Source organism: Mustela erminea, chromosome 4, assembly GCF_009829155.1.
Source record: "Mustela erminea isolate mMusErm1 chromosome 4, mMusErm1.Pri, whole genome shotgun sequence".
Taxonomy (NCBI): domain Eukaryota; kingdom Metazoa; phylum Chordata; class Mammalia; order Carnivora; family Mustelidae; genus Mustela; species Mustela erminea.
The window spans coordinates 54,697,416-54,716,101 of NC_045617.1; the positions used below are offsets into that span (position 1 = coordinate 54,697,416).

Here is an 18,686-nt window from a genome sequence, read left to right on the forward strand (position 1 = left end):
CCCTATCCCTTGAGCTATTCCAAGAAATAGTAAAAACATGCAAGAAAAGCACAGGTTACCAGTTTACCTAGAGGAAAGCCGTCTGTGGCCTGAGCCATTGCTCTGGAACCCACCCTCCTGGGTCCACACTCAGCTCTGTGACCCCTAACAGCTCCCGGCCAGAGGCAGGTTTCCCCATCTCGATAACTCTAGAGCACTGAGTCCCTATCATGTAGAGAGAACTAATGAAGGCACACAGTCCACCTGGCCCACAGGACTATTAGCTCCTAATATTCACTACAAGGTAATATTTCAGACTATAGTCTTCCCTTTGGCAACTTGATGCCCAAGTGCACGTCTGAACACATTCACGAGGCCAAATGCTGCCTACATTTGTAAATTATGCCATTTGTTCTGTTCATTCATTCATTCATTCATTCAGAGAAACATTTCCCCTTTCCTCCCCTTTTTACCTCCCAACCTGTCCTTTCTTTGGTATGAATAAATGGCGCTACCAAGACAACCAAAGAAACACAACTCGGAGCAAGCCTAGAAGGTGCCCACACGCTCCAGCTTACAGAGCATAGTCCCGCCACATCACACACAGCAATGCTTGTCTAAACCCGCCAGACACGCTCCGATGCAAGCAGGGCGGGGGTGGGGAGGGTGGAATTCAGAGTTCGCCCCCAAGGCTTTTTGCTGAAGACCTTCAGGCCTTATCAAGAGCCCTGGGTCAGAGCAATCTCCATCCCGTATCTGCGCATTCACCAGTTTTATGCAACCAGGGGACAGGAGAAAAAAAAAAGAAATGATTTAAAACAAAACAAAACAAAACAAAACAAAAACCTCTTCCTTTTCCACCAGTAAAATGTTCTCCTTTGAATTAATTGCCTCCAAATCCCAGTGCAGAGCTAGGGGCCAGAAGAACTCTTCCAAGACCAATAAGATGTTTGAGTTTGAACATGTCTGGGCAAAAGTCATTCCCATTCGGTCCGCCGGTCCATCTGTCTATCTCAGACAACAGGCTGTAAGGACACAGTAGAGGAGCTGGGAGCCTAACCCCCTCTTCAGTAGGTTTACTGTCAAGTTTCCAGTAGGGAATTATGACTAGTCAAGGTAAGAAATCTGCTGCTGGGCCTCTGAGGAAAGGTCCAGGGGTGGTCAACCTGGTGGTCTTCGCTTAACTGCTGTCAAACTGCCTGGAACCAGAATCGGAGGGGAGGAGGGAGGCCAGACCAGAGCATCTTAAGGTGATGCTCCTGCAATACAGCATGATAAATCAAATTATGGTCCCACGGTTTGCCCTGACTCTCCTCAAATCAACCACACGAACCCTGTCCGTTTCCCCACTTTGTCTGTTCTGCCACAAACACAGCCACCAAAGTGACCTTGCTAAACAGAGCTGACCAGCTGTCCTTTCCCTGGGAATCACCCATGCTACCCTATCACTCAGTGACAAAATAAACCCCCAGCTTGCCGGCCTGGACCTCAGACCTTACCTCTGCTCCCCGGTCCAGCTGGGCTGAGGTAGGAGCTCGGGCCCCCAGATGGGGAGGCCCAGGGCAGCCCGAAGAGCAACCAGTAGCTTCCTAGAGTGACCGCTTTCCCTTCAGAGTGGTCCTCTCCCAGCCCACCAACCTCAGCCCCAGCACCAGGAGAACTGAGTCCTGGACACTGGCTACTCCTGGCAGCCTGGGCTAGGAGAATGAGAGCTCGGGGCCCGCTGCAGTGAGAGCTTGAGTCCACAGCCTGGCCAGCTGCCTTCTGTTAACCTAGCATTTCTGCTTATGCCCCAAAGAAACAAGTCCTCTGGGGCCCCCTTCTCTTCAAGACCCTTGGTTTCCTTAGTCCCTGCCCCTGGTATATACTGGGAAAGACCAAGGCACTCCCTTCAAAGAGTGCACGGGAAGGTGGGGGAACAGACTTGCAGCCACAGCACCCAAGAACCTGCTTTTCTGAGTGATTGTCTGGACTTGGCCACGGCCCACTGGGTTCCCCCACCGCTGGGGTGCTGGCACCTCCTAAGCCTTTTAGAGTCATGTCAAGTCTCTTGAGAAGATGATGCTATCCTGTCTTCATCCAGAAACATCCACCTCCATCCATCCAGGGAGAGAAACATGCCTGTCACTTCTGGCCAAATATAAAATCGACATCTTCTAATGCCTGAGTGTATCTGTGAGAGGCCTTCCAGATTATAGCTGCACATCTTCCTATGGCTTGCTGTTCTTAAATGGAACTCAATCTCCACCACCACCACCACCCCCACCGCCTTCTTTCCCAGAGGCACTAAGAATTGTTCTGTTCTAGCCAAGCCGCTCCAATTTTGAATTCTGGCTTCTCAAAAATAACCAGCTGAACTCTACAACTTAACACAGTCAACTGACTTCTTGGAATAATGAAGTCCACACCAAAAAAAATTCTTAATTATTTATATAGCTTTGTTCAAATTACCTTCTGTCCCCTTTTTCCAAGCAACACCTTCAAAACCAACTGTTTGCTTCTCAAGTTTCCAAGCTGTCAATCAAAGGTTTTCTACTACTAGTGAGAAAATTTAAGTCCCTCTTTCTCAGTCCAAATCACTCAATTCCCCAATAACTTGAGGACCTGGAAAACATTTCTGTTGCTCATAAGAAAAAAGGCAGCTGCTCAACTCAATGTGGGCCAGAGACAGCAAACGCTTCACACCCTGCAACGTGCTGCTTACCCACTCCTTACTCGGCGCTCAGCAGACGATAATTTAGACCAGAGTGGCACAGCTGCCTCTCTGTTTTCCCAAATTACTTTCCAGATATGCAAGAAGTCCCCCAAATTTCCATTTTCATCAGTTTTGATGATTTAAATGCCAAGAAAACCAAATGAATGAAAGAACATGTTTTGGGACACCTGGGTGGCTCAGTCATTAGGTGTCTGCCCAGAGTCCTGGGATCAAGCCCTGCATCAGGATCCTCACTCAGCAGGAGGCCTGCTTCTCTGTCTTCCATTTCCCCTGCTTGTGTTCCCTCTCCCACTGTGTCCTCTCTATCAAAAAAAAAAAAAAAAAAAAAAGAAAGAAAGAAAGAAAGAAAGAAAGAAAAACTTAAGAAGAATATGTTTCTAAAAAATAAGTCTTGTCTGCCATCCCTAGAAAGGAATCCTATTCATCTCCATCAAACGGAACCAACGAACAACCACAAGATCATTTTCTCTTTATCCTCTCAAAACCCATGTTCCTTCAGGACTACCTGAAAAACTCTGTACCATTTCTGTCCAACCTGTTCCTACTTGAGAAAGCACAGACTTATTCAGTCAGAACCTTCACTTCTACCAGAAATGTTTGCAAAATCAGTCCACAGGGAATTTAAATAATGCAGCTGGCTGCTTAATAGCACCATATCTCATGCATCTTTCCTTTGAGAACATGAAGTTCACATCTCACTCAACATTCAACAAGGCTGATGTCAAGAGGCACTGATGTTACAGAATAAACTTTAGACCATGACTTTAAACTCTCTCTAAATACACTGAAATAGATTCCTTTTAAAACTTTGTTTCTTTTAAGGTGTTCATTGTTTCTGCTCTAGAGTTATTACTTGCCTAATTTGTTTCACTTCTTTTTTTCCCCCCTTTGGTTCCCATGCATCAGACTTAAGTATTATGGGTTCAAATTTAGGAACAGGGAAATCTTATTTCCTTAAAAGTTTTTTTTTTTAAAAGTAAATTGTGAAATTTTGTGCCCCATGATCTTTTTTATAAGAATTTTCCCATTTTCATCTTAAAAAAAAAAAAAAGACTCCATGCAAATTCAAGTTCTCCTTCCTTTTCTTATAAAACCAGGTCACAACATCCTTCCATAGGGCCATCTACTTCACTTGGTATGGTTTTAAATTAAATCTGTGGTCTCACTCCCAGTGGCAGGTCAAGGGAAGACAAATCTTGTGTAATCTTCCCATGAAGCTGAAGCATACATTTATACCAAACACTCCTCTTTTATACAACCAACATAAAAACAGAGAGATAAGGGGCATTTGTACTGAACAATTCACATCCGGTAGACTGTTGTTAGAATTAAGGAGAAAAGAAAAGCACTGTTCTCTCAACAACTGATGTAACAGTATTTCTGATATTTACCCCAATGTATTTTTGTCTCTGGAGAAGTGAAAACTAAAAGTACTATGAAACAAAGCATTTGTATCATTAACTTTCGTTATTTTGCTCTCTTCTTTCCCAGATGTCATTTATGGTTCAGATATCTTGACAATCTTTAAGGGAGGAAAAAAAGGAAAAAGAAAAAAAAATCCTGAAAACACCAGGAAATACAATGTAATCTGTATAGTTATATGCAGATCACACGCAAATAAATGCAAATGAACTTGTGGTCCTGCTATTTTTTGTATCTATAAAGACAGAGCCCAGAGGGAAAACTCAATGTGTTGCTCTTAATTCCCAACTTTGAGGAGGAGAAAGGGAAGTCTCCTGACTCATTTATTTAGTGTGTCTCTTCTCTTTTTGTCTATAATAATAAATCCAAATATATATATATATTCCTTAATATAAAGTATATGGTATATTTACATTGCTTCCTATTGTTTTGTAGAGGGACAGAGCAATACATCAGTACATCGGTTCCCTACAAACTAAATCCACGGAAAGAAATCTCTACACAGCAACGAAGCCTGATTTCTTGAACGACTTCACAATGTGTTTTCATTCTTAATTAGCTTGTTTAAAGATTCTGAGGTGATAAACACTTTCAGCAACCTTTCAGGTGAAATTGCTACTACCATAAAAAAGACTTTAATTCTGGTTTCCTTGTTCAGCCTCACTGAATCCGTGAGATGCTGTTATAGGAATTGTCTGCCTTCAGTGCCGCGGTTGTTGATCATGCTGCTTCCAAGAATGAAGAAGCAGACCAGAGGAAGAGTGGTGGGCAGCACAGCAAAGTTTATTGAGCAAGAGTATAAAGTGTCCAAGGGCACCTGGGTGGCTCAGTAGGTTAAAGCCTCTGCCTTCGGCTCAGGTCATGATCCCAGGGTCCTGGAATCGAGCCCCGCATCGGGCTCTCTGCTCAGCAGGGAGCTTGCTTTCCCCTCTCATTCTCTGACTGCCGCTGTGCCTACTTGTGATCTCTGTCTGTCAAATAAATAAATAAAATATTAAAAAAAAAAGAGTATAAAGTGTCCAGAGAGTGAGGGGACCAGAGAGGGTTATCCCTGGAGTGTCTAATTTAGGGGGTTTTATGAGCTCTTTTGCAAAACTATCTTAAGCAATCAGGTGTGGTGAGTCCTACCAATCAGGGCTCTGGTGACGTATCTGTGTATCTACTTGGTTAATGTCCACGTACTGATGTTCTTTTTCTTTTCTTTTCTTTTCTTTTTTGCTGACATCTATCGGTTTATGTCTTAAGTGCCCCTTGCCTGTTATAGGGACAAATCCTCTATAGTTAATGGTCTTATTTTTGGATGTTTTTGTAGAAGTCACTTCTATGAATGCTAGCGTGCTCCTGTCTCAACTGCAAAACCAGGTGTCCATGCTGTTCGATCTTAGCTGTCCTGACTGATGTGGGACATAGAGGCAGAAGAAAAATTATTAAATTTCCTTACCCACTGACAAGCCCTTAAAACAGGCAGAGTGACATTCCTCTAGGGACTCAACTACCCCCACCTTAAGGCTTTGCTAAGGGCAAAGGGCAATCCTAGCCTGACTGACCCCTACCCTCAACCAGGATCCTGTAAGTCTACTTTAACAATTCCCTTGGAAACTTCCTTTATCTCTAAACCCTCCAAGATACTGTTGACAATCATCCCCAAGCATATGGCCCTCTGCTATACATCTAAAGGGTCTCACAAAAAGGTTTTATTACTGGTAATGAATAACCTTTCCCCCAACAACAGCTAGCCCCTCAAGCTCCTGGAAACCTTGCTTCTAAAATTCCTTAGAGACTTATGCCATCCCTAACCCCCTCCCAACTTGCAAGCATATAATAGACCACTCCTCACAACCCTGGGGCAGCAGCTCTTTCTGCCCATGGGTTCTGTCCCCTTGCTTTAATAAACCATTTTGCACCAAAGACATCTCAAGAATTCTTTTTTGTCTGTCAGCTCCAAACTCTGTCATTGAGCCTTATCTATATTCTAAGACTTCATCATTTGGTGAACATGAAGGGACTTTGAGTCTTTACAACCGGACTCTGAGCTTCGGTGCAAAATTGGTAAGTACTTTCTCTCTTCTTCCTTGACTTTCATTTCTGGGGCTTTTCAAGGAGTATGGTCTTACTGGAACACTTTAATGTTGACTGCTTAGGCTGTAGTCCTCTAGCCTGTGGCTACTCTATGGGAAGGAGAACGTCTGCCTTTTAGCTGGAAGTTAGTAGCCTGGCCAGAATGGAAATTTGATGCCCTCTCTTTATTTCTGTTCTTTATACAAAGTTGTCTGTCTTGGGCACAGGACAGCCACCCAAGTCACCAGGACGGCTGCCAATCTTAAGACTCCCATGTGACGTTTCCTCCTGATTGACCTAATGTGATCCCCTCCACATCCCTGGTCTAGCCACTTCTGGCCATGGGAACTCCACAGGGAACCGGCTGAAACCAGTACCCGACTGAAATAAAATGCAACCGGGGATGTTTATAAGGGAAGTTGGCTGTAAGGATCACATTTGTTAGAAAGTCGCTTAGACCATGATGGATTTCAGTCTTTACTATTTCTTGGCAGTGTCCTCTACTAACTACTTAGAGCTACGAAATTGGGTAATTTCCCCTTGCAAAACTTTTCTAGTATTTTCCATGGGTTAAAATGGGAGAACAGTACACAAGCTTCAGGGCAGACAATGGCATGGCACGGCATGGTATTTTAGTCCATTCACCAGGATCAGCAGCCTAGGATGTGATGGGGAAGGGGAGGAGCGCCCGCATCTCTCCAGGGCCTTTTATGGCAGGAATGCCTTCCCGATAAAGGCAGGATTGTGATCAATAGCGATGTCTTGTGTGAGGGACGCCTCCGGTTGCTTCTGACATGGGGGAACCTCTGACACATCCTGCGTGGGACTCCACCCAGGAGTTGGGGGGGTGGGATTTGGTAATGGACCTTCTTTACTTTTCTGGGAGCATGGCCGCAGTAGGCTTCTTCAGTTCTCAAGGACTCTACCTTGGCATGCCCTTTTAATCTACTGGAAACAAATTGCATTGTAAAACTTGGGAAAGGACTGAGCTCTTGTAACACCGCATGGCCTCAGTGGGATCTATCAGTTAGATCTCCTCTGCAGGAAACAGGGCAAATGGACCTACGATACCTTCATTGCTCATACCTAGGCCTTCCCTGCTCTACACCAAGACCCTGACCTAAGGGCCTTTTGCAAAATGCGTTTGCCCAAATGGGTCAGCTAGTAAACTCCCTCCTGACATATTGGATAATTATCTAAATAGGCCTTCTCCTAGTAAACCTAGGTTGCTGGAGGATACACAGGCCATCCCTAGCAAAGGGGACTATGACTTTATCTCTCTAAGTTCCTCCTAATAGATGTGGGGGCTTCTCCCTCACTCATTTCCCATGTTAATGGCTATCACTGGAACCAACTGGGGTTAGCCTAACTCGGGACAGAGACTTTAAGGAATATTCCCAAGCAGCTGCTGAAACTCCCTTTGTTTTGGGGAAATTCCCTGACTTCTCTGGCCTGAAATGGACTGCTTAATCCCTTGCCCCTTGCTGGCAGGAAAACATGGCATCTGCTCCTCTGTTGGCTGATGAGCTCTAAAACCGGGAACCCTTTCTCTGCCTTCTGGCAGCACTTTGTTTCTTCTGTCTCCCTCGTCTCCTGTTTCTGCACCAACTTGAATGCAGCCTGCATGACTGGCCTCTACACCATCCTCGGTGCCTCCTGCACCATGGCTCCTTCTCTCTTCACGGCCAGGGAGCAAGAAGAGCACCCCCTGGACCTAACCCCTCCCACTCCAGATTCCCCCACCCGTGTCTTAGGTAAACATTGAAAGTGGAGTGGGCCCAGGTGGAACGTAAATCAGTATTTGAACTAAGTTAAGTTTGTTGGTTTAATTAAGATAAACATGTCTTTTAAGTTATCAGCAATAAACATGAAACTTTTATTCTATCAAGGTTTACTAAAGGTCAAATAAGCTCATATTATCTGTTGCAATTTGTTAGCAAAAAGATGACTAGACCGATGGTTCATTGTCTGTCTTAAAGTTTTCATAAGTAAATGCTGAGATCGCTTTCAGAGTCTTTGGTAACCTGAAAGTTTAAAGTTTTGCTTGGATGACAAACAAAATTAAATTTCTTGGACATCTTTTCCAAATAGGATAAAGAGCTAAAGCACTGAGTACTGGACGTAGGTTTGTGCTTTTGACTTCTTACTGCAAAGAAACTAAGAATATTTAAAACTGCTGGTAAACATGTTTTGTGCTTAACTGATTCATCAATTTGCCATCTAAAGAATTCTGTTGTAACAGTTCACAAATGGTTAACACTTAGCCATCACTAGATGTTAAGGTGTTTCTAAGAGTACAAAATTCTGCTGACTGTAACTATGACTGATGGAAATAAGGGAAACAACTCTATGTGGAAAAGTAGGAGATATGTAAGAAAGATATGAGGAATGGGAATGCATTTTGTTGAAGGAAAATAAGGTAATTTTGTCCTGAATGAGATGGTTGTTTGGAAGGAAATGGCTTGGGACAAAACCTGAATGCAAAGGAAAGTTGTAGAAGGTTTGTGAAGGGAAATCTTTGGAATGGAATTTTAGGTATGGTCAGGATGGACAAAGATTGAAATAAATTCTAAAAAGACACTGGTATAGAAAGTCTGCTTTCTCTCTGTTCAAAAGAGACAAAGTTTTCTTAGATTAATTGATCTGCTGTTAAGAAGAAAATGTAAATATTTTTCTCTTTGACTACCCAGAAAAACCAGTTTCTATGTTTTGTTTTATCAGATCTTTAACATCCCTAATCCTATTTAGGCATGCGCTTTAAAAGGTTTTAACAAACTTCCTTAAGATTTAAATCTTGAACAAAGTCTTGACTAATTAGGCTTGCTTGTTTGGTATGTTACGGGCTGGTTCTGGCTGTTAAAGTGTTACATGTCAGTGCGTGGCAGGATAACTGAGTTTCCTTATCTACAGTGTCATAGCAAACTCTCATATCTGTATCTCATTGGTGACCAACTAACATCCATTTTTGTTCCCCCTTTGGGACTGGAGGGTGTTGTTTGACACATGAAAGGTCTTACTAACAAGTACATGGTTGAAGACCTTAGTGATACTCAAAATAGCATTTCTCTATCAAATAACTGAAACACAAATATGTAAAGCAGTTTTACAAAACAGAACAGCCTTAGCTGTCCTAACAGCGGCAGAGGGTGGCACATGTACAGTCATCAAAACAAAATGTGTGTGTACATCCCAGATTATCACAAAAATGTCATTGGACTATAATACAAGATATGAATATCCAAAACAAACTCTACAAAATCCTTCTTTCTCTCTCAGTGATTGGTTAAGCTCTTGGTTTCAAGGAGGACTCTGGTCAACGACTAACGATCTCTTTTTTGGACTTCTCATTCTTCCAGCCTTACTAATCTTAATGTGTTGCCTTGTTCAGTGTTTCTCTCCGTGGTGCTGAGACTCCACTGCTGTAATGACTTCACGTCCACAGATGACCCTTACCACACAAAGACACTTCTTTACTTCTTCACTGGATTCAGCTGCCTCCGTCTTTCGTAACTCCCCTACACATTCCTCAACGGACCAATACTGACCTGTAGGTAGGGACAGGTCTATGCCCTTATTCAGCAGGAAGAAGTTACAGAAGATGCGACCTTTCACCCTCAACAACCTTAAAGATTCAAGGATCAAAACTGTTTAGGGGGGAATGATGTGGAACAAAAAGGCAGAAGAAAAATTATTAAATTTCCTTACCCACTGACAAGCCCTTAGAACAGGCAGAGTGGCACTCCTCTAGAGACTCAACTACCCCCACCTTAAGGCTTTGCTAAGGGCAAAGGGCAATCCTAGCCTGACTGACCCCTACCCTCAACCAGGATCCTGTAAGTCTACTTTAACAATTCCCTTAGAAACTTCCTTTATCTCTAAACCCTCCAGGATACTGTTGACAATCATTCCCAAGCATATGGCCCTCTGCTATACATCTAAAGGGTCTCACAAAAAGGTTTCATTACTGGTGATGAATAACCTTTTCCCCAACAACAGCTAGCCCCTCAAGCTCCTGGAAACCTTGCTTCCAAAATTCCTTAGAGACTTATGCCATCCCTAACCCCCTCCCAACTTGCAAGCATATAATAGACCACTCCTCACAACCCTGGGGCAGCAGCTCTTTCTGCCCATGGGTCCTGTCCCTGTGCTTTAATAAACCACCTTTTTGCACCAAAGACATCTCAAGAATTCTTTTTTGTCCGTTGGCTCCTAACTCTATGTCACTGAACCTTATCTATATTCTAAGACTTCATGACTAACTCCATATCTTCTTGTTGGGGACCCTGGCCCTGACTAGTGAACTGTCCAAGTCACTAACAATGTCACTGTTTGCACCAGCTCTGTTATCCCACCCTGCCATGTCAATATGGAGAAATTCACTGAATAGATAATGATCTCAAATAGCTTTCTCTGAGGTATCACTCCCAGCATTTCTGAAAGATGGTTGGAGCTGGAATATAGTCTGTCTCAGAAAAAAGTTTTTTACACATGACAACCAAAAATACACACTAAAGGACAATATTAGATCATGTTGGTGGTGATGCAAAGGCCCTGGGGGCACACCCACATTGCAGGTGGCCGGAGGGCTGATCTCACATCTTCCACTGCTCCTCTCCAAAAACACCAAGAACTTGCCAGGCCCTATGTCTAATTCTTCTTTTGGCAAATATGACTTTGGTGCCCAAGGCCCTCACTATTCTGTATCATCCGGTTCTCTAAGGTCTCTGATTAACATAAATCCACTCCTGAAGAAGGAAGGGCCCCAGGCAGGCAGCATTGACCACTCCCTCCTTCCCAACACTCTCAACAAAAAAAACACACCCAAAAACCAAACAAACAAAAAAACATAAAGCCCAAAACCAAAAATAAACAACAACAACTGGGCCATGGAACTTTCATAATATAGATAATTATTTGTAAATATATATATCTACTTACAAGTCTTAAGTACTTATTAATATAAATTATATCTATTGACATTAAAGATGCACACAGAAATAGGCATTTTAAATGAGATAAACACAAGTGTAAGTTAAGTTCTAAGTTCTTTCCTATTTCTAAATGGAAAAGCAACTGCACTGGTATTTCCCCAGCAGATCAAGGGCCATCTAGGGATGATCCCCCAAGAACACTGAAATGGCACAAAGACAACTAAAATCCGCATCTGTTTCTCACCAGCCGAAGCCCTGACACTGTGGGTGAACACACACTTGGCTCAAGGCTCCCAGGAGGAGAAGGAGATCTGGCAGGACCTGGACTTATGGCAGGTCTGGGCACCACCTCACACCAACAAAGCAAGGGAGTGGACAGAGACCACGTGGGAGCTGCCATGAAGACCCGCCACCCACCATCAACCATCAGTCTAGAAGACATGGCAGCTGTGATTCATTTCTGGCTTCTGGGTTGATACAGTGCTAAGCCAGCAGAGTCCTACGATAAATGGAGACATCTGAGCCCAGCATTTGTTGAAATGACATTGCACAGCATCGCCCAGAACAGTCCAGAAGACAGAGAAGGGTGGCGTGCAGCACATGAAGCAAAGATACTGTTTCCTACCATGTTTGTTTTGGTTATGTATGATCATACTTGATCACAATGTAAACTGTATCTTCCAGGGAATATATGACAAAAAGGATGAAAGTCACTGAGGGCACTTTGCCTCCCAGGGGGCACTCCTGCCGGGACTCCCACTCAGGAGTCTATTCGAGAACCACGTGGCCCACTGGCCTCCTCCTGACCCTCAACCCTTCCTCCTCAGTTCACTGGGACAAGCAGATACTTCCCTATGGCTTTCCCTTTTTCTCTTCTCGTGCTCCCTGTTTTCTTAGGGAAATGCCATCAGAGGTTGGACAGATCTAAGGTCACAGCAGCAACATGGGCTTTTCTTCTCATCTTCCTCCCTCAGGCCCAGTGCAGCCTGCTTGACCTGAGGGTATGAAAGGTTTGAGATTTTGAGCAAAAATGTGATTACCAGAATCTCATTCACAGTGAGAGTAAAATCTGTGATTATGAGCTCAGAAGGAATGTGGAAAGCTCAGTCTAAGTACGAGAACTCTGTTTCCTGACCATGGAGAGGCGTAGCTACAATAAAATGGGATTTTAAAAAAAAGGCCTCCTCTGTATCCCTCCTGGATTTTGTGTGTGTGTGTGTGTGTGTGTGTGTGTGAGAGAGAGAGAGAGAGAGAGAGAGAGAGAGAAACATCATGTTAACTGTCAGGTATGATGGAGAAAGTGACTGCGGCTAGATAATTACTATGCTCTTCAATCAATACCTAATAGGGTATGTCATTAATTCAAATAATATTTGTCAAACACATGTGACACTCCAGGTGTTCTGCTGGTGCTATGTACACAATATAAAATCAAGAAACATGAACGATTATTATTAATAGAAAAGCAAAGTGTGGTCTTTAATTTATTTCACTGTGGTCATATGGTTAAGTCATGGACACCTGTTGAGGGGGTTTCCTGGTCTGCACGCTTTGTGTAAGGTATTTTTGGAATTAAAGGCCCTGAAAGATCCAATTTGCTGAGATGTCAGTGGCTCAAAAGAACATTTCACAGGAAGATTCAAAACTCGAAAATGAAGGGAAATGACTGGAACGTTGACAATTTATTCCAAAAAATTCAAGTACAGATTCATACTCAAAATGGACATGTGGAATTAGCAGATGGCAACTGCGGACTAAACTCATTTCTCACTTCTAAATTGCCCTGAGCTTAATAGAACCACAGATTTGGAAAGAACAGCAGAGCGAGCTAGTTGGGTGGAAATGAAGTCACATTTCTGACCATATTCACAGATTTTGATGAGTATGAATCACACTCTGCACTTTCTCTGGCAAATAATCCTGAGGATATTGAGAATTCTCAAGCATTTGGCCAGTGATGACCTGATTGGTGAGGGGTGGAGGGAAGTGATCTAGAATATTCCTAGAAATTGGGAAAGGATTAATCTCAAAACTATCCTGAAATTTCTGGTTGTTAAACCTTGTATGATATTTGAGTTTGTCATATTTTAAGAAAATTCTATTCTGCTGTGGCTTGGGCAAAGAGTGAGGACCATGATAATAAATGGAATCAGAACTGGATTTGACCGTCATGGCTGATTTCCTTAGAGAGATTCGGAAGTCCTGGTGACCTGATCAAGACTGACAAAGAGGATTCGTACTTGTAACCATTCACTGTCAACTAAATTCTTTTCTGGTGATGCTCCCAAAGTTCCACATTTTTAAGAACTGGTAAGTATTGCCTAAATAGTGTTATCAATAACAATTCAGATGGCCAGCAAGCCCCAGGACACTGACCAAATGGCCCATAATGCATACCTGGATGGCCCTAACTTCTACTTTGATGACTCCCAAAACTCTTCTCCACCTCCTTAGCTGCAGACAAATGCCTATGCTTCTTCTTCCTATGTATTCAATAGGAACTCTCCAGCTCCCCAAACTTCCATGCCAGATTCTGCTACTCCAGAGATTAGCCTCAAGCAGCTCCTCCACACCAGCTCCTCCACACCAAACTCTCAGGGGTCATCCCTTTACCCTCAAAGAGGTCACTATGTCTGACAGAACTAATTATACTAATGTGTCATTAATAAGTCAATGTCAGTATAACATCTTTTCTTCAATACCTCTCCATGTCTCAAGTATCTCAAAATGTCTCTCCATCCTAATCCTAGCTGTGTTTCAAGTGGTGGACAAAACTTACCAGGTCCTTGCCCTCTCTCCAATCTCATCTCATTTACAAACCCCATTCTAGATCCCATGCCCACTGTGACTTTTAAAATATAGGTCTTGAGGGGTACCTGGGCGGCTTAGTGGATTAAAGCCTCTGCCTTCGGCTCGGGTCATGATCCCAGGGTCCTGGGATCGAGCCCTGCGTCGGGCTCTCTGCTCAGTGGGGAGCCTGCCTCCCCCCCACTTCGCCTGCCTCTCTGCCTACTTGTGATCTCTGTCAAATAAATAGATAAAATCTTTAGAAAATAAATAAAATAAATAAATAAATAAAATATAGGTCTTGAAAGCCCTAAGTGTCTCCCAGTGAGGATTTGACAAAGTCAGTCTGTTGTATACAATACAAAACTAGAGCCTTTTTATCTGGTCTGCCTTTCTAGACTTGTCCCATGGCTCCCACCTCCCTATCCGTACACCACTTTGGGTCAGATCAAACCAGTCCATGCCATACTCTATCATCCCTGTTCCTCCGTGCTGTTTCTTCTGCCTGAACACCTTCTTTCACCCAGTGACCCTGCAGACAGCAGCCCATCCTTCACAATGGACTTGGCATGACACAGGGCTTTCTCACTGCATCACTGCCAATCACACATTTTATCTACAAGTGGAATGATATGACGTCAACAGTCTGCTTTAAAGTCATGGAGGGGTGCCTGGGTGGCTTAGTGGGTTAAAGCCTCTGCCTTCAGCTCAGGTCATGATCCCAGGATCCTGGGATCGAGTCCTGCATCGGGCTCTCTGCTCAGCAGAGAGCCTGCTTCCTCCTCTCTCTCTGCCTGCCTCTCTGCCTACTTGTGATCTCTGTCTGTCAAATAAATAAATAAAATAAATAAAATATTTAAAAAAAAATAAAGTCATGGAGGCAAGGGGAAGAGGTGGATGCAGGTATAGATGAAACAAGACTGGCCATGACCAATTAATAGTAGCACTGGGAAATGGGAGATCTTTAAAATATGCTATGTTGGTGTCTATTTGAAGTTTTCCATTTTAAGACATCTTTTAAAGTGACTTTTACTTGCTTACACGGTTGTTATTCCCAGGAGACTTCACAGTCCTTGAAAGCTGGAGCTGGGTCTTACCCATTTTTGCAACCTCAGCACCTGACACCATCACAGTGATACTCAGCCTCTACTTTACCTAAGAAGTGTCTGTGTGGTGCATAAAGGTAGGAAGGAATGAAGTCAACAGAACTAACGGTTCCATAACATTCATTTGGCATTTTCATACGTAATGATGAGCTTTTAGTCTCAGTCTCTGTCCCCACCAACCTGAGAGCAGTAAGTGAGTCTAGTGAACGAGACATTCGAGCATGAAATACATCATTCGAAAGAAGAACAAACGAAGAACGAGGTGAAGGGATGAGGAATATGTCTCCAGGCGGAAGGGACAACAAATACATATAGTTTTCTGGAGTCAGGGGACAGCCGCCACCTGTTCCAAGAGGAAAAGCTACCCCGTTGGTTGGCTGAAGAATCGGCGTGGAGACATGGCAGGACAGGAAATAGAGAAAGAAGGAAACCCAAGTGGAGGATTCTTCATGAGAGGAACTGATTCCTGATTATTTCCACTTATCGCTGACCATTCTTAACATGCAGATGGGCGTGGATCTCATTGGAACCCGATAGAAGATTCTTCCACCAAAAAGATTAATGGGGAAAGTTCCTTCGTGCAAGAGGCTCAAGGTCCCTAAAGTCTTATGTTCTTCTCACACCCTGACAGAAAAGGCCAGTGTTTGGAAATGACTATATAAAGAGGCACTGAAGATATCAGGACCACAGTGGCCTGAATCCTCCCCATGGAGGAGACCAGGAGGAAAACACACCTGGAATGCTGCTGGGGCAGGTAGTGTCAGAGAGCAAATACAAGACCAACGCTGTGGCCAAGGAAACAGGCACAGTCCCTTGGTGGGAATGAGCCCTGATGAGCCGAATGGAAACCCCTCTGTTCCTATACTCTGGAAGCTATTTGAGGGCCCTTCGATCACGTGACACCAACTGGGTGTTTTCTTTCCAATGTCAGGGAGGAACCAATTCACACAATGCCCTGGAAAAAACTCCAAGTAATCCCAAAACAACTCTCCACTGCACACCTAACTCTCCTCAAGCACATTTCACAACCTGGCTTCCGCTATCTGCTCTTCCTTCCATTCCCTTGAGCTCAAGGGCGCTCACAACAATACTCCGTGCTCTAAGGACTTCATTTAAGGACTCAAAGCCCACTTGTGCATGTGGGGTGAATGGGAAATCTGCTGGCTTCACCCTATACACATTCTGACCTATAACCTATAGGAAAAACCAGATTCAGAGAAGGTCAGCCATGCAAAATCCTCCTTCTCGTTCCTGGCACACAGGTGAGTATTATCGGGATCTGGATCTTGGTGTCTGTCCATCTGTGAATGTACCCATATAAAACAGTACATGACTCAAAGGCCATACTTTTATTTCAATTCTTTGGGAAGAAAAGTTCTTTCCTAATTACATCACTTCCCCTCAAGGTGATCTCAATTTTCACCATAAAAGACTCTTCCATTCGCCAAGAATATAATGTGAAAGATCTCTGAGAAAGCATCCTTAGCACATGGATCTCTTCTTAGTCCTAGCTTAAAAACACCTTGGAAGTTGAGAATGAAATTTATTTGTTTTGTACCATATTCTATACAGAGTTACAGGGTAAACTTGACAGGCATCCTAGGCCTAAAAGCACCAAAACAAAACAAAACAAAACAAAACAAAAAAACCTACCTGACATGAATTTACATCATTCTACCAAGCCCCTTATCACGAGATTGACAATGTTCATTTTTCCAATTTGCTCACGAGCTGAGAACTTACTAATATCACCACTGGCTTTTTCATAACATCTAATGTTTATATTTCTAACACACAATTTTTCTTAAAGAGGAATTCACTTACTACTTAAGAATGAACATTTTTATGTACTTATCAGCCAAATCTTGTTACTTTTTTTTTTTAATATTTTATTTATTTATTTGACAGACAGAGATCACAAGTAGGCAGAGAGGCAGGCAGAGAGAGAGAGAGGGAAGCAGGCTCCCTGCTGAGCAGAGAGCCCGATGCGGGACTCGATCCCAGGACCCTGAGATCATGACCTGAGCCGAAGGCAGCGGCTTAACCCACTGAGCCACCCAGGCACCCCAAATCTTGTTACTTTTAACGACTGGATAGGTCAGTGTTTGCTGGAACACAGTCCCTTCCTCCTTCCTATCCAAGCTATTAGATTTATAGGTTAATCACATGTCTACCACCTACCTAAACTTTTTTATGCTCCTCGGTTGCTCTATAAAAAAGAACAATTTCACTTCTTTTCTCTGTGATGTGGATACATTTTTATTTTAATTGTTTGCCATGCTGTGGGGGAAAAGCCACCAAAAAAGTGTACTAACAAGTCTCTTAGGGGGTCCCCTAATTGTTGTTTTTAATGCTGACTCTGTCAGGATGGGCTGTGTTTTTCCACTGGCAAAGCCCAATGCAGCAGCTCCATTTTTATTCTGGGACATCAAACACTCCACTGCCTCCCCCTCACCCCAGGCACCCTCTAAACACAGCAGTCAGGGAGATCCTGTTTGAACCTAAGTCAGATCCTTGGCCCTCTACTCAAAAGCCTCACTCACACTCCAGTCCCCCTCAGAGTAAAGGCTGCACCCACCCCTCCGCCATGAACTGAAAGGTCCACAGCATCTGTGCTCAGCCCCACTTCTCTCATGCCCCATCTGGAGCCTCTCAGGTTTACTGCCTGGCCACACCGGCTACGTTGCTTCTCCTCCAACACTCCAAAACCTACCAGCTAACCTGGCCCGGGACCTGCTCCTCTGTCGGCCCTCACTGCTCTTCCCTCACCTGCCACAGAAGTGACTCAACAACCCTCTTCCCAAGAATGCCCTAGCTACAATGGCGACCCGCCTCTCCATCAAGGAGTCTCTGACCCGTCCTCTGCCTACTCTTCTCTCCTCCCTACTTCTCATCATCTAAACTCATTGGCATATTATCTCATGCCTGTTTTAGTTCTGTCCCCTAACTAAAGTGTAAGGTCCCTAAGGGCAGAATTTTTTTCTAAGTTTGGTTCATTGTTCAGTGCTCAGGACAGTGTCTAGAAGAATCTCAATATAAATTTACTGGATCAATGAATGAATGGAGTAAAACTGTCAGTCAGCAAGCACTGTACCAGGCACTATGCTCGGGCCCTTGGGAAGAGGAATATAAACAACTTATATATTGCTTTATGTTCCGATTTATTTTTCTCTCAGTAATGGATCGACTCTTCAGTTCTCAGACTTAAAAGTAACTGGCAAGGTTTAATTTCTAAAACATCCATGACTTCATCATAATTTAAAAAGCCAATATTAACTATGCCAATGCCTTCTGTATGTGTACCATCCTGTTCTCTTTGTATGGTTTCAAAAGAAACAAATGGAGTATATAGTTCAAGGTGTTAATTACATAAGCTTATTAAAAACAAACTCCTAAGAGGTGTTGGTTTTAACACTTATAGCACTTTTATGTTTATGTAGTTTATTAGTTTTTTAATGTGAGAAAGTCAAATGTAGTAAGCATAATATTGCAAAACAGCCACTACCCAGGGAAAATTATTTCACCTATATAGACAAGCCTTTCAAAGAACTGGCTCTAGGCTGCAAATATGAAAGTCAAAGAACATGGCAGCAGGAGCAGGTTTTTATATGACAGTGTTTCTGAAATCATGGGGATGCTGGGCTTCCTTGTGCAATGTGCAATCATGTAATTTGCAATTTAAGCATT

At 43.4% G+C, this 18,686-nt stretch overlaps 1 protein-coding gene across 3 annotated transcripts in view; it reads right to left on the reverse strand.

The window, feature by feature from the left end:
- SASH1 (SAM and SH3 domain containing 1) overlaps positions 1–18,686 on the reverse strand; it is a 315,133-nt gene that overhangs the window by 145,520 nt on the left and 150,927 nt on the right. The gene's annotated exons all lie outside the window — the stretch shown is intronic.